The sequence below is a fragment of the Lonchura striata genome, chromosome 10 (assembly GCF_046129695.1).
Source record: "Lonchura striata isolate bLonStr1 chromosome 10, bLonStr1.mat, whole genome shotgun sequence".
Taxonomy (NCBI): Eukaryota; Metazoa; Chordata; class Aves; order Passeriformes; family Estrildidae; genus Lonchura; species Lonchura striata.
This window is the reverse complement of record NC_134612.1, coordinates 7673904-7689538: the sequence shown is the minus strand read 5'-3', so window position 1 is coordinate 7689538 and position 15635 is coordinate 7673904. Positions and strand designations below refer to the sequence as shown.

General features: G+C 43.1%; 1 protein-coding gene across 2 annotated transcripts in view; it reads left to right on the top strand.

Moving 5' to 3' along the window:
- The first annotated feature begins 2693 nt into the window (after positions 1–2693).
- Positions 2694–15635, top strand: part of SPSB4 (splA/ryanodine receptor domain and SOCS box containing 4) — an 81197-nt gene continuing 68255 nt past the window's right edge. For both annotated transcript variants that reach the window (XM_077785551.1, XM_021553668.2), the window contains exon 1: positions 2694–2824. The gene's annotated coding sequence lies outside the window, so the exon portion shown is untranslated. The remainder of the gene's footprint in view (positions 2825–15635) is intronic.

Genomic DNA, 15635 nt, shown 5'->3' with positions numbered 1-15635 from the left:
GCCTGGGTTCTGCCCTTTGTGATGCACAGCTCCAGGAACTGTACCAAATGGTTCATTTTGTTGACTTTGTGTCAGAGAGTTTATCTTGAAAGGTTTGTAATGTTACACAAACATGTGCCTCTTCCTCCTCTCCCCAGGTATTTTATGGGATCAGCTCAAAAGAATGAGCTGTATCTGTACCATGCTCAAGTGTGCTTTAAAATCATGTTAGTATTTTAACAGGTGATTGTTTCCTAGTCTTTTACATTCTCCTCTATATACAAATAGCATGTTTTAGCCCTCATTAATCAAAATGACACTTTCTGCACCCTCAAGTGTTTTCACATTTGCACATGAAGCGTGTTCCCAAAACTCTGTGCTGCCTGATTGATCTCTGCATTGTGCACTTTTCAGACCTATGTGTCTAAAGCTGGCTGGAAAGATACAAAGCTTAACTTCTATGTGATTTCTTTAATCTCTTTTTGTAGAATTAGTATTACAAACCATGTAGACGGTCTTTCCAACTTTGCTTTTGCATCAAGCCTGGCACAGGCACAAAGGACCACATCCCATCTTACACTGGGACACGCACTGCTGGCTGCCAAAAGAAGTGTGAGGAGACACTGCTGTTTTGGGAAAGGGTGTAAGAGAAATAAGGCTGTTAAAAACTGAGGAAAGCCAAACATCCTCCAAGGCACAGACTTCCCCCACTGACTGTTCAGACATGGCTCATTCTAGGGCTCCTCTTCTCAGTGAGTGCCACAGAACAGACATTCACTAGTGGCCACATCCAAGAGGAGGATTTACATTCAGTAACTTGTCTGCTGCTAAGAGCACAGATGACTACTCATGTCCATGTATGTATATATAAACCAGACAAAGACTGCCTGAGGGAAAGGGAAGCAGCAGAAAGCCTTTCCAAGGCATAAAGAACTGTGGAGTAAATAGAAAACTCACATTCATCCTGTGTTTTATACTTACTCTACATCCCAAAGGCTGTGGGGATGGGTCTCTGCAGGGCCTGGAGAGAAACTGGAGTTTAATACTCTCTTTAAAATATTTCGTTTGGGTTCAGGAGTGTCTGACCCCTGGAGGCACCACTAGGTCCCCACAGAAGAGGTGCTGCCATTGTCTGACACTTTTTCTGCCCACATGGCATGTGTGAAACATAGCCAGCTTTACAGCAACTCATATGGAGGATTTATTGACTGAAGACTCTCAAAGAATTTGCAGAATTTCCTTTCAATTTTTTTTTATGGTCTGAGCATGGATATTTCTCTTGTCTGGCTCAGTTCTTTCCTAAAAGTTTGTCTGGACATTTTAGTAAAAGAAATAAAAATACTATAAAAATAAGCATCAGCATGAAAACGGAGGGGGGGAAAAGTTTTGTCCTCTACATTGCCAGAAGTATAGAGTGTAGGTAGAACGGCAGAATTTGAGGAAAAATACTTACTAATCAGTGAGGTTTTCCTCACGTTTCTGAATTGTTATTTTCTTGTCCTAATCGAGACAGTTATTTTATGTTACCTTTCAGGTCTAAGGTCTCTCTAAGAGAAGATAATCTAGTTCCGGGGTGAAAAATGCACAGCTTGAGCAGAAGCAGCATGTAACATTTCTTGTCTTGAGTGCCGACCCAAGTACTGCATACGTGAGAGAATACATGTGTGTCAGCCTATGCTGGTGTTCCTAGGGGGCAGAGGGGAGGGAGGGCGATTTAGGGCTGAGCTTATTAGGGTTAGAAACCACAGCTTTTCAGGTAGTTATTTACTGATATTAATGAGCAGTGATCGAAGCACTTGCCTTACGACTATTTTGTAACTTGCACTGGTTTGACGGGACTTGCCTTGCCTGTAGCCTTCTGAAGCTCACCTAAGAGTGTGGGGCTGGTTTTGGCAGCCAAAAGTATAATTGGAGTTTCAGCCGCACGTATCTGGCTTACAGAGCCCGGATAACGCAAAGCTCCCGGCAGCCCCAAGGACGCGTGTGCCGAGTTTTCACGGCGGTGCCCGTGCGCGGCACTAATCCCGCGTGCGATCCCGCCCGGCTCCGGCTCTGCCTCGCACACCATGGGCCGCCCGCAGGGACTCGCCAGCAGGACTTCGGGCGCCTCCCTGTTGCTTCCCCTTGCGAGCGGCACGCCGGAAGATGCTGCTGTCCTTTGCCGGAGGTGCGAAGCCGCTGGCGGTGGCCCGTAGGGCGGTGGCGATGCGGACGGCGGCGAGACGCGGTGCTGCCAAAGTTTGCCGCTGCCCGAGGGCGACTTTCACGCGTGAGCGGCGGGGCCGGCCCGGCGCGTTCCGGCCGCGCCGCGCTCTGCGGGCGCCGGAGCCGCGCCGCGTCCGCGGGGGCCGGGCCGGGGGGAAGGGGCGTTGCCATCTGCTGTTAATTCCGCGGTCATTGGATTAGTAACCAGCGGTGATGAGATCAGCGGGATCGGCTTTCGCGAGGGGGCACGGCGCTCCCCAGCTGTGCCGGCTCTCGCATGAGGCGGCGGCGGGCAGCGCAGGGGGAGGCAGCGCGCACAAAGCCCGGTAGCCGCCGCAGGCCGCCGCCCCCGGGCAGGGCTCCCGGGCGGCCCGGCCGCCCCGAGCCCGCGGCGCCCGCCTCGCTCCGAGCCGCTCCCCCGGCCGCCCCGGCTCCTCTCGCCTCCCCGGGGCAGCCGCCGGCAGCGGGGAGCAGCCTCTGCTGGGCGGGCGCGCTCCGGGCGGGGGGCACGGGCTCCGAGCCTGGCCAGCTCCGCCACGGCGGCTCCCGAGTTTGTTTACTCGTGCTTCGCGTCTCGTCCCCGGTATCTGCTCTCTGCCGGCATAGCGGATCGGTGGCGGTGCCGTGCTGGGGGTTTATGGTAAGTTTGCAATGGGCGAATCCCACAGTTAGTGGGAATTCGGTGTTTTGTTGCACAGTATGTAAAGACGCGTTTGTAGGGGGGGGTGTCTTGTTTGGTTTTTTAGTAGTGCTGGGTTTTAAGCTGTCGTTTGAAGAAATATACTTGCGAACCGTTTTCTGCTTTATAACGAAGTGGTTTACAGAATAAATTAGTTTCTTGAGCTATGTAAGAGATGTTGATTAACTGGAGATCTACGTTTCTCAGAAACTGAATGTGTTTCACTTGCGCTGCCGGACGCAAACGCTTTCGCCTCATGATTGCCATGCTAATGTTTTACAGTGGTTACTTGGTGCTTTTTCGGGCAGTAAAAGCCAGACGTCAGTTCAGGTGTTTAGACTAATCTGAAATATTAAACTATCTTCTCCGTAAGAGTATGAGGGAAGCTGAACCTTCGTCAAGACAAACCTGAATTTGTATGCGAGACTTGAGTTTCAACAAAGAAAGGTATTGACTGAATTTGCCCCCACATTACTGCTCGGAGCCAGGCAGTGGGTTTGCTGTGGCTGTTGGGAAGCTGTTCCTGCCGAGGGACCGAGGGCAGGGGAGCTGAACGCTGCCCTCGCCGCCCCATTCGTTCCTGGAGGGGCTCGGGCGTTGATGTGGCAGCGTCCGTGCTGGCAGCGAGTCATTTGTATTTCTTTGTGCCTAGGACTTGGAGTGTAGACTGCTACGGGGTGGAAAGTGTCCTATATAGAGAGATGGCCAGCTACCACTTCAGCTGCTGGTTTGATGCTGGCTACAGCCCTTCGGTGCTTAAGTCATACCTGATATTTTCACAGTGCTCTGTTTGCCTTCCGGTGACAGAAGCAATCCCTGATAAGATATCTCCACGCTGCAAAAGAGCTTATCAGGAGAAAAAAAGCAATCCCAGAGAGCTGATGCTTGTGGCTGAAACTGGCCTGACTTGTGCAGTGTATCTCGAAGGATGCTACATTTTTAATGCTGTTTCTGTAACTAAAGCAGCCCGTCAGGGATGTGAATATCAAATTGCTGTTAGATTATTTGGTGCTGCTGACAGAGAAATGCCAGATACTGTACATTCTCCTAACAACAAGCGGAAGTTTTATAACTGGCCTTAGTCATGTAAGTCTGGTTTCCTTGGTAGCTAATGTGCCTCGGTGTCTTGCTGCTGACTCCGGATGTCCTTGGATGACCGTCCTGTGCTTCGGTGACCCTGCCAGGGCTGAAGGGAGACCCTGCATCACCAGGATGAGAAAACTTCCCAGCTCCGTGCCTTCCTGAGGCCCTCATGTGGGTGTTGCTCTGGAAGTACACACCGGTGCTGCTGGGCTCCGAGAGCCCTGTCTCGCTCCCATCCCATCGGCCTGTTTGTCTTTGCAAATGTCACTGCAGCCAGCTCTGAAGCACCGGGCTTCCTGCTCAACAGGCTCTGGGGCTCGGGACTCAGAAAGCAGTGCCACCTTTTTGCGAGGAGCTTTTCAGAGTTGTGAGACTTCTGAGGTTGTTTTTGTTGTTTTTGGGGGGTGTTGTTTGGGTTGGTTTGTTTGTTTTTGGAGGGGTTGTTAATAGTTGGGTTTTTTGTTTTGATTTGGGTATTTGGCGTTTGTTTTAGGAGAAGCATAACCCCCCATGAGAAGTACTAATTGGATATCTTGTTTCTTGAAAGAACAGGTTTTTATGATTCTTGGTTTGACCAAATTACAGTAATCTTTATGGCTCGTGTTTGTGCATCATGTGAATTTCTGAATGATGGGACATCTCTCCCATGACTCCACAAACAACAAGTCATTAATTTGTCAGGCTTCATTGTTGCTGTGCAAACTTTTAAAATGGATTTTCCATGTACCAAGAAAATTCAAGGCAGCTATTTTTGTCTCATTTTCCTTCACAATCACTGTTTTCCCCTCTTCTGTTTAATAGGAAACTGACCTCTTTTTATGGAGAAGGAAAGTGATTTTCACAGTGGCGCTCAATGACATGTTGCAGGACTCCATGTAATGGTTACTTTGTGTTTGCTTCTTTTAACTGAGATGGCTGGAGAGTTTTCCTATGAGAAGCTGATTTGCTTACCCATTTGAGACATGGTGACAGTAATTGAGGAAGAAGGCATTACATGATTTTCTGAGATATTATTGTTAAAAATCCTTGGCTAAAGTGATTTTAGCAAGGTCATGCTAGATACTCAACTGTTCCATCCTGGTAATTCTTCATGGTGAAGAAGAGGGAGGTAGAAAGAGGGATGCCTTATTCAAATTCTGTAAGCCATGCTGTGTTTTAGCTGTCTGCTCTCTTCAGTCTGACTGCTCACTACTGCTGTACTGACATCCTCTGCTCAGTTCCTTTTTGTACTGGGGCAACTTCACTTCAATGTAAACTTAAGGCTCTTGCAGTGGTAAATCTCAGGTTGAATAACTATGAGTGGCCTTGATCCTCACATCTATTTCCTGCTCCAGTTAGTGATGCACTGTTCTTAATGCAATATCCATGTAAAGGAAATCTAGATGTATTTTCTTGTCATCAAGTTTCCAAGGATGGAGGATGGATGTAAATGTTGCTGGACTTCATAAATCCTCTCTGAAGACTGAGGTGAGTCTGACAGTAGAGAGAGTGGAGGCTGGTACTGCTGGGTGCCCGCCTTCCTGGCACCATCTGGGAAGTGAAGCTGGGCTCGTGGCTGCAGGGATGAGGGGCTCCATGCTGGCAGAGTGATGGATGGATGGATGGATTCAGTCCATCTGAGCTGTGTCAATGCTCTGTGCACCTTGAGGCTAGTGAAGGTGCAGGCCACACATGTTGTCCTGGGAATTGTCAGAATAGATCCGTTTTCTGTGATGAAGGCATTGGTTAAACCTGCCCACTGAACAGTTAACCAGTTTTTGAAATCAAAACTCTCTATAAAGTTTCTATGTCATGGATAAAGATTTGCCTGTAGTTCTGGAAGTTGTGTTGTTGGACTGACTGAAAATCAGCAAGTGCTGTGGTTTGGAACTTGCCAGACCAGACAGCTACCTCAGCCACTGTATTTTTAATGGGCTTGTGTACATGTTGGTGAATCTGTGTCACTCTCTGCAGCACACACAGCCTTTGGGGGTGACTTTAGGCTGTCTTTGCAACATGCTCTGCTAGCTGACACAGGTTGTGCTGTAGGATAAGATGTGAGTGCATCACGTGCTTCCTGGAAGAGCAGTTCATGTCTTCTGACTACTTTAACTTCAGTCAACCCAGGCTCAGGTTGTTTGTGGGGCTTGGTTCTTTGCTTTTTGCCTTGAAAAGGTGTGTGTGCATCACTACCACTGCTGCTGGGCTGTGTACTGCCCATTTACTGGAGAGTGCTGCTCCAGAAGGGCTGAAGGCAGCTTCACAGGTAACTAACTTTGCTAAAGAACAGCAGATGTGTTATTTTGTTACACTGTCCAAGCTGCTGTTGCTTGAAGCCAGCAGTGACTTGACCTGCACTCCCTCAAGAGTTAAAAGTATCTGAAATGGTGGATGCTGTCTGAATCCTGCTTTCAGGTGACCTTTGCAGGATGTCAGGAAATTCCTTTTCCTCAGCTGCTTGTACAGCTCTGCAGCCCACAGCCATTTAGATTGGATGGTGATAAAGTTAAAAGTTTAGTTTTGGTTTGGTTTTTGTGTTTGGAAAGCTGGCAGTATGCTCAGCAGCATTCACAGCCCATCAGGGAAATATCCTTACCCTGAAGAGATTTAGCAGTGATCCAGTGGCCTTGGTGGCAGCATGGAAAAATGCATAAAGGAGAGCTAGAAAATGTGGGTTATGTTTTTGGTAGCAGTCGTGGTTCAGAGGGATCAGTTCTCACAGGGTGCCATGACTTCGGGCTAAGAACTAGCAGTAATTGATTAAAACTTGATGGCTCTATTTTGGCTGCCTGTGCTCTAAAGACAGGCCCATCAAGAGTGCTGGGCAGAGCTCACTACTTTCCTTCCTTTGACTCCTTCTCCACCAGAAATGGAGTAGTGTCAGGTACTAGCCTGCTGAAATGCACCTAAGTGTATTTTTATATTTTTGAGGGGATCTCTTTTTTAAGTGGATGTCACCTTTGCCTCAGAGGCCAATGTGATGCAGCATTTTATTTCTATAACAATTGAAATGCAGGAATTTTACATAATTTGCTGTGGTTTGGCCATAGCAAAGAAGCATGTGAGGAGAATTTATATGTATTTCCATCCTTAGTAAGAGGTGTGAGGTACCTGGACTTAAACATGGGTGCTCTGTGACCTAAATCTGTTCATGCTGAAGTTATTTGAACTTAGACCAATGCTGAGTGGTATTCTGTATAATTTTTTGCTTCCCTGCGCTTATTTTCTATATCTTTGGATTGAACATTGTGGGGTAATCCTGCTCATGAGTAGTGTCAGATGACAAGTTTTATTGTGTTGCATTGCAGAGTGTGGTGACTTAGCAACTTTATCTTTGAGGATTTGTCAGAGGCTGAAGGGACAAGTGAGCTTTGGTGTGCAGCAATGTAGGAAATCCATCTTGGAGCTGATTGCAAGCTACTTCTTTCAGAGCTGTTCAGCAGACTCTTTAGATGAGTTTGCCTTCTTGATTTAAACATGCATTTTCAGAAGCTTGTTCTTGTACTGCCTTTCTCATCCCAACCTATTGCTGAAGTGAGCTGTGCACTTGTCTGCTGTTGTGCCCTTCTGCAGTAGCAGCTCCTAAGGAAAATTTTGCCAAGAGATTTTGAGAAAGAGAAAAGATTGGTCGTATTTACAGTGTCTCATCAGAAGAATAAGGATTTGCTTCTTGCAGAAGTGGATCCCTGGTACTGAACCATGGCCCAGACTGCAGGAGCTCACATCCTGGATCCTCTCCTTGCTGGGGTTGGGAGCTGCTGAGGGAATTCCTTGTAGATGGGCTGGAATTTCTGCTTTGTCCTAGGCAGCAGAGGCACTGCTCTTCTATTCCTTCAGCAGTTTTTCTGCTTGGCACCTGAATATGGCCCAGCTCTTTGTGAGAGGGGGAAGTGAGACCAGTACCTAGAGACCGTTCAGGCTCCAGCTACACCTCACAGCAGCAGCCTCATGTAGCCTTTGTTAAGAAGAGTTTCTTGAATGTTCACAAATCAACATATTTAGAGTTGCTTTTTTTAAGGAGTATTAATCATTTTTAATCATGCAAGAGCACTTGTATAGCTTTAGGCATGGAAAAAGGTGTGATTTTTCAAATCTGATGAAGGGTTTACGTACTTAATTATCATTTAACTTTAACTGCTTCTCCTCTAGCTCTTCTTCAAATGAATGCAGAAACAAATTACCTCTAGCAGAAGGATGCCTTTTTTCATTAGATATTGGAGGTCATAATTTTAAAAAAGCCACATTGCACAAAGTATTTACATCAGTGCTATATTTCATACTGAGAGTGTGCTGTCCCCAGAAATCCCTACACGGTAGTTGTAGGCATATTTATGAGCTGTGTGTTGGTTCTTTGTTTTTCTATAAGAAAATTCTAAACAATAGGTTTGCTCTGAAAGAATGAAAATGGCTTGGAAGAAAGTTGACTGTTGTCTTTGAACATTGAACTAATTCTCAAAAATGTTAAACTTATTTTCTAATTAAACTATTTCATGATAGAAGCCACATAAAATGAAGTCATGAATTCACAGTGTTCTCAAAAAGGACTACATTACTTCACATGTGAGAAAATGCATGAGAGTCAAATCTATATGTATAGCCAAAGAAATAGTTGATTTAAGTGGTGAAGGGAATTTTGAGCTTTAACGGCTTTCTGAGTTACTAGTGAAATTATAAATAATTTCTTGTTTTGAGAATGATGTTAAGGTAGCTTGGGCACACTCAGTAATCTGGTGGCTAGTAGTGGTAACTGGTACTTTTGGAACTTTATTTTCCCAATATTTTAGACTCCATTTCCAGAATAAGCTCTGCTGTCATTTGCTTTTGACAACAGAATGATTGCAGTGTTCTGAAGTGAATGGTTGCTTTAAAATAAAGTTTACATGTTAATTTGTTTGTACTTGTATTCCTTGCTCAATGATGCTATTCCATATAATTTTGTAGTGTGTCCTGTATTTTAATCCATTTATGTGAATTATTGGCTCAAGTTATAAATAATCCCAAAACTCATGTAGCTGACCTGGGGATTTAAGAGTTAAAATTGAAACCTGGTCCTTATGGTGCTGTTTGTGTGGTGTTTTCTGGCTGAGACACTTTCTTGAGTTTAAAAAAAAGGCCATTAAAATGAAAATTTACTGCTTCATTTGTTCGATTATCTTGAAAGTTAATCCTAATTTAACATGTAAAAAGGTGTACTTGTTGATACTTCAGATTTGTGTTACATCTGTGCATTGGGAAATTGAGTATCTGTTCCTCATGGCTTGGCTTATGACTAGTCTGCTTGGATTTAAATTGAGGATCTGTAAGTGTGATTGGAGCACATGCTGAACTCTGAGACTTTAGGATATTTTGAGGCTCCAGCTAACTCACCTGGGCAGTTACATTCCTTTGTTCTTGGCCTAGGAAAGGAACAGCAGTAGCGCACCTCTAGAAATATACTAAACCTGAGAATAATAAATTCTGACCTTTGGTATTTTCATCCCATGCTTGAGCAAAGTCACTGTCTATGGAGCACATTTTGGGAGTCTGACCCTGCAAGGAGGTTCAGGTTCATTGTCGTCTTGCTTTCAAAAACTATGCAGCATAAAGAAATCAAAATACTGTTTTCCTTGCTATTGAAAACTATCGTCAAGGGTGTCAGAGATGACAGAGGTTTGAACTGAAGATAGTGGCACATCCAAGTCTGTAAAAGACAGGAACATTGCCATCCCAACCTCATTTTACTGTGTTGCTGCATATTAGTGTTACATCTGGTTTGTTCCAGCACCTAACTATCCCTGCACTTCAGCACCGTCAGCCTCTGATGCTGTTAACATCTGGGTAACACTTGCTGTGATATTCTCACTTCTAAGTGTACTGGTCATTCACTAAATATTTATAGAGTCCTTTGGTTTTGATGTTGCAAGATAAAAAGGGTGGGTTTGCTATCATCTTTTGTATTCAAAGGCAAATAATACATTGAAGTTGGTGATTATTTAAAATATTACCACATCAAGAAGTTCCTTTGTACTTGGGTCAGTGCTGACGTAACTGTTTCTAGTAGTCTAGAAAACCTTGCAGAGTTCACTGCTGGCTTGTTTAGACTAAGATGCAGTGTTGTAAGTGCAATGATCATCTACCAAAGATGTAAGAATGTGCTCAGGAAGGATTTGTTACAACATGTGCAGTATCTTATCCTTTGAGTTTAAATAGAACAAGATGTATTAAACAAGCATGAGCATGAGATCTGGCATATGTCCTCGTTGTTTTTAATTTTTTTTTGCATTCTTATTAATGTTATTTGAAACCAAGTGTGTGGGTGGAGAGAAGGAAGAGAGGCTCACCTATGAGATCTCTTGGTAGCAAAGTACTGAAGTGTGGACAGGGAAAGAGAGGAACCTTCAACAGCAGTCTCTGAAGGTGATGGAGAATAAGATGATTAATTTGTCAAAGGGACTAAGGCTAAGTATTTGTCAGGATTTAAAAAAATGAAACAGGGAGTGAAAACAGACCTCCCAGGCAGGGTGCACGAAGGGAACCATCAGGAATTGCTGCAAGGTCCTCCTCCTCTGGTGCTCAAACTCCTGTGAGGAGTCAGCAGTGAAGTGGCATCAGAACTTTGCTCACCTCAGTAAGCTGCAGTGGGATGGGAGGAGGTGCATGAGGCTGCTGCCTTGAGTTTGTGTCTAGGGATACAGTAGGCTTTCAGTGTATAATAATTGGGGTTTTTTTCAGAGTCACCTTCAGCATTGATAATTTGCTTGCATTTCCTGCTCTTTAGACCCAGCAACAAGAATCAATAGTTTGTTTTCACTTGAATACACCTCTGTCTAGCAATGGTGAATAATAGTGCAAGGGAAGAAAAAAATCCATATGTTTTAGTTCATGACAGTTTGACTGCTGGAAAAAGACACCAAAGGGAAATTCAGAGTGAAATGTCTCAACACTCTGGGGACGTGAGAGTGACTGATGAGCTTACTTTTACTGCTTTACTCCATCCACATCCTGCCAATAGAGAACAGGGCAGCAGGAAGTCTTTGGGAATGCAGAAGCCAACCCCCTCCCTTTATTTTTAGATTTTGTTTTCCCTGTGGTAAAATCTTTGGAGCGTGGGTGAGCAGTGCCCAGGGTTAGACAGAAATGTGACTCAGTAGTGCCTGCTGCCTGGTGTGCAGTCATTCAGGAAAAGAGCAGGAACTGTTTCTCTCACCCTGTAACTGGGGATGGCATTCCAGTGTGTGTAGTTCTGACATCACGTTTTCTTCTGCACATGGATGAAGATAGAGAATTGATACAGAACTGTTTTTCTTTTAACTATTGGAAGAAGTGGAAAAACCATTGGCTAAACCTAGCATCTAAATTTAGACATCTGAATTAGCAATGCAGGAAGCAGTAGTGTAGCAAACAGCTCAGTTCCTACAGAGCACTGCTGGCTGGCAGGATAGAAAATCTGGGCACTTAACAGATGCAGGCATCTCTTTACACCTCCTGGGAAAAATGTGTGTGGGATGCTTCCTCTGGATAATCCTTAAGCCAAGGCTACACTGGCAGTTTAACTTTTGTCAGAATTCCCAGTGAACGGGTTTTCACAAGGGATTTTTTTACTTGTAGGTTTTTTGGGTTTTTTTGTCTGAATATTTGCTTACAGTGGGGTTTGCTTCCACAGCTGTTCTGCATTTGGTTTCCGTAGTGGTAAGGAATGTGGTGTGCTGCAATCAAAGCTGAGCCTAATAGTCTATTGTAGAAATAAGATTGTAAGGAAAAATCCAAGCATTTACTTTATTACAGCAAAGATGTGTGGGTTGATGGTCTTGGTAGAATTTGGATCAGTCTCATGGTACAAGAAGAAATTTCATTATGTGTAATAATTAGCTTTTGAAATAAAGAGGATTATCTTTCATTTTAATCACCCTGCCTTAATAGCAGGGAAGAAAAACCATTTTATAAGAGTGCCAACTTTGTTCTTTGTGTTTTCTAAAATGACATTTTAATTGAATTTTATATTTATGGGACTGATACTTAAAACTTGTCATTCTTGTGGATTCTTACCTGTTTCCCCCTGTATATTAACCAGCTGCCTTTTTAAAGACTGTAAGCTTCTGTCCTGCTTGTCTTGCCAAAAAAATTTCCACAAACAGTTCTTTGTGAGGAGAGCTATTACTTACATTGGTCATTTTTAACATGCAACTCTTTAATATTCAGCCACATTTCTCTTGTTAACACAAAGCATTGTATATGCATCATATCCAGTATGTGAATAGCTTGTAAATAAATTACAAAAGTAGGTTTAAATTCATTAGTACTTAGCAAAACTAATGGATTGTAATCAGTGTAATGGCTGATGATAGATTGTGCTGTGCCAGCAGGGGAACTGGCTCCCAGAAGAAGTAATACCAGCTCAGGAATAACTAGAGACTGGCTGGTGAATGTGTTCTTCTCCAGATGCTTTTTTAATTCCTTCAATTAACTTGATTAAGCAGCTTAGCTTGAGTAAGCAGAATTTGTGACTTGGAAGTTCTCCCATGTAGTATTTTCCCATTGCCTTAGGAATTAATTCCTTTAATACTGAGTCTGTGTACAGCAGGCAGCCCTAGTGGCTCCTGTCTTGCACAGACATGAGATGGTGTGTGCTTAGTATGAGGGGCACACACAGGGGGGCTGTTTCCCCTCTCTGCAGTTGGTTCTTGGCAGAAGTCATAAATCACAATGATTTCTGCACACTGCAATTGAATGGAGTCTGACTACCTTATTTTTTTACTGGTGTTGGAAGTTCCCTCCTGCTTAGATCACTTTGAATCCTCCATCAGGAGAGAGGGGAACACTCTCTTCTCTGTGCCCTGTTGTTCCCAAGCAAGGGAATTTCATTTCCTAACTGTATGACCAGTGTCCCTCCCAGGTAACCCAGTGCATTCTCTTTTCTACCCAATTTTTTTTCTGTGATTTATCTTCACAGCATGTGTCAATAGGGAGTCAGAAGGTAACACAGACTTCTTGTCCATCTGTCTGCTTTCCTTGAAGACATCCCCTCCCTTTCCAGCAAGGATGGTGGTTATGTTACAGTATCCTCTATTTTTCAAGCACAGAAAAGTGGCCTCAGCTGGAACCAATTTCTATCCTACAGATCCTTGTGTTACTGGGGAACCCACCCATCAGTAACTACTGCGGCACAAACAGTATTGACTGCTGAGTATTGTGGCAGCCTGGAGCTCTGCAAGGCTCAATTCTTGTGTTACAGCTACTGGCTCAACAAATTGTTTTCCAAATTGTAAGTCATTCATTCTTGTCCTGGCTTGCAGTTTTTTGTATAAGTTATTTCTGCAGTAACAGAAGTTGCACTGTCTTATATAGATTGTCATAAAATCCATGCAGTAATTTCAGAAATTTAGATCTGTGTTTACTGGTGATTTTTTTTTTTTCTCTTAGGAGACTTTCAGAGAGGAGCTTGACACTACATAGACTTTTTCAGCTCCCCTTGATTATGCTGTGTTAATAAAATGTTAATGTATTCTGATAATTGCTCACGAGTCTGCTACCTAATGAAAGGTGAGGGTTGAGTGTGCTTCCATATGCTTCTCTTTCTAGCAGTGCCAGGTGGGGAGGTAAATATTGTAAAAGGATGCTAAAAAATGGGTAAAATTTTAAGCCAGATGTGGCTTCCCAGTATTAAGGAAACTGACAATGGGATGTACAGGAAAAGGAGGGGAAGGGTTGAAAAGGAAAGGGAAACTAGAAAGACTTGGATTGTAACAAGAAGCTATTAACCATAGATGTGATTAAGATGATGTGTGGGGCAATTGAAAATACTTTTGTTTTCCATTCCTTCCTTCACTGTGGAGGAAGACCTCTGTTCATGAGAGAGATTCTCCAGGTGGTTCGAAGTGTTAATAGACTTCTGGGTTTTAATTCTCCATTAAACTTTCATACTGTGTAAATTATTTTCTTCAAACTTGCCTCTATTTTTGATCTCCTGACTGTGAATTGTGACAGAGTTAATGCTAATATGAAAATGCACAACTCCTGGATCCCATGATTCTTGTAGTAATTTTGGTGTCCACGCAGCACTTCAGGGAACAGTTTATCTGTTCAAAGAATGGTTGGAATTTAAACCCCCTCAGATTTCCAGTATCCTTAGATATTTTTTTCCTTAACCTCTTGGCCAAAAGGCTTGCTCTCCTCCTCTGAAACTATTTGTAGTGTTTGTGCAGTATCCCACATGGTTTTACATTCAACAGTGGTGTGGTTTGTACATGTCTTGCAAGTCTTTTGCAGCAGTAAATGATTGTTTGAGAAATGCAAGTTTGCATTTAGGCTCAAGTGAACATCTTGGTTAGTTCAAATGATTCTGGAAGGATCTTTGTATAAATTTACTTCCTTTTATGCTACTTGTGCTGCTCTTGAGGATGTAGTAAACAAAAACAAGTTTAGCTGTGATGAAGCTGAAAAAAGAATTTTCCCAGTATTCATTCAGGAATGCAGGCTATACTGACTGTGTTATAATTTTTACAACTCAGTGGGAATATGAATTATTTCCCTGGAGGTAGTCCTTTACTTTTAAAGGTATTTCTAAATATTACTTTTATTCTTTATCATGCTGGAAATCAAGATGATCTGTATATCCCAATACAATCTAGGGTTTTGTTTTTCCAGTTTTAAAAACTCGGAGCACTTTGCTTTTCAGTATATTCCACCTGTTGCTGAAGCTTAACTTGTAATTACTGATGTGCTTTCTCTTTGTCTAAAGTACTGCTGATCCAAATTTAGACTGAACACATTTTTCTCCAGGGCAGAACAGGTCCTTGCCTGAGTTATTGGAGAATCAGAGTGGCAGATTTAGATCACGTCTGGAAGATTGTCTGCAATCATATTAAATACGGGGAGTTTGTACGAAGATTAATTGGAATATGCTGGTTTTTATTTTTAATATAGCTTTTGCAAGGCTTCCAGAACACAATGTTACTTATTTTATTTCATCTAAAGATTAAGTACTAGTATATTTTTATTCCCATCAAAACTTTCATCCTGATGCAGTTTTCTTCCAAGTAACTTTCAATCTTTTTTTTCCTCCCTTTTCATCCAATGCATTAAAGAAGGAAATATAGTTAGTAATTAATTATTACAAATAAAATGCTGCTTAAAAGAAAATTCCCTGCAGAAGACTGCTTAATAGGGGGAACTAGAGTGTAAAGTTATTTTGAGAAATACAGACCTTGTGTTTGAGCTTATAGATCACAGTTTGTGTTGAGTTGCCCTGTAGGCAGGCACAAAGCTGATTTATTTTTATCCATACCTCTATTAGGAAGTCTAGTGTGGGCTTTTTAAAGTACTTTCCTGTGGTCAGAAATACCTGGAATTGTTGGCACTTGCAGCATGAATTTCTTTGAGGATGTACATTGTTAGGTCAGTAATAGAGAGATATCAATACTACTCCAAGTAGCAACTTCTTCCACCATGGATTTTCCTAGCTGGAGGCTCTCTCTGACTTTAACACTACCCAAAGTCAGGTATAGTTTTTCTCCACAGAACAGTATTGATTTGAAAAAGCAGCCTTTCTGTTTACTCTGGCTCTAGGACAATGAAGGAGCCAGAAAGAAAATCACATTCCACACAGCCAGCAGGGCTTCAGTGAGGGCAAACTACCTAGCAAATTTAGTGGCCTTCTATGGGTGAGATTATGGCATTGGTAGATCTGGGAAAAGCAATTGATATAATCTACCTGGATTTGTGTGAAACATCT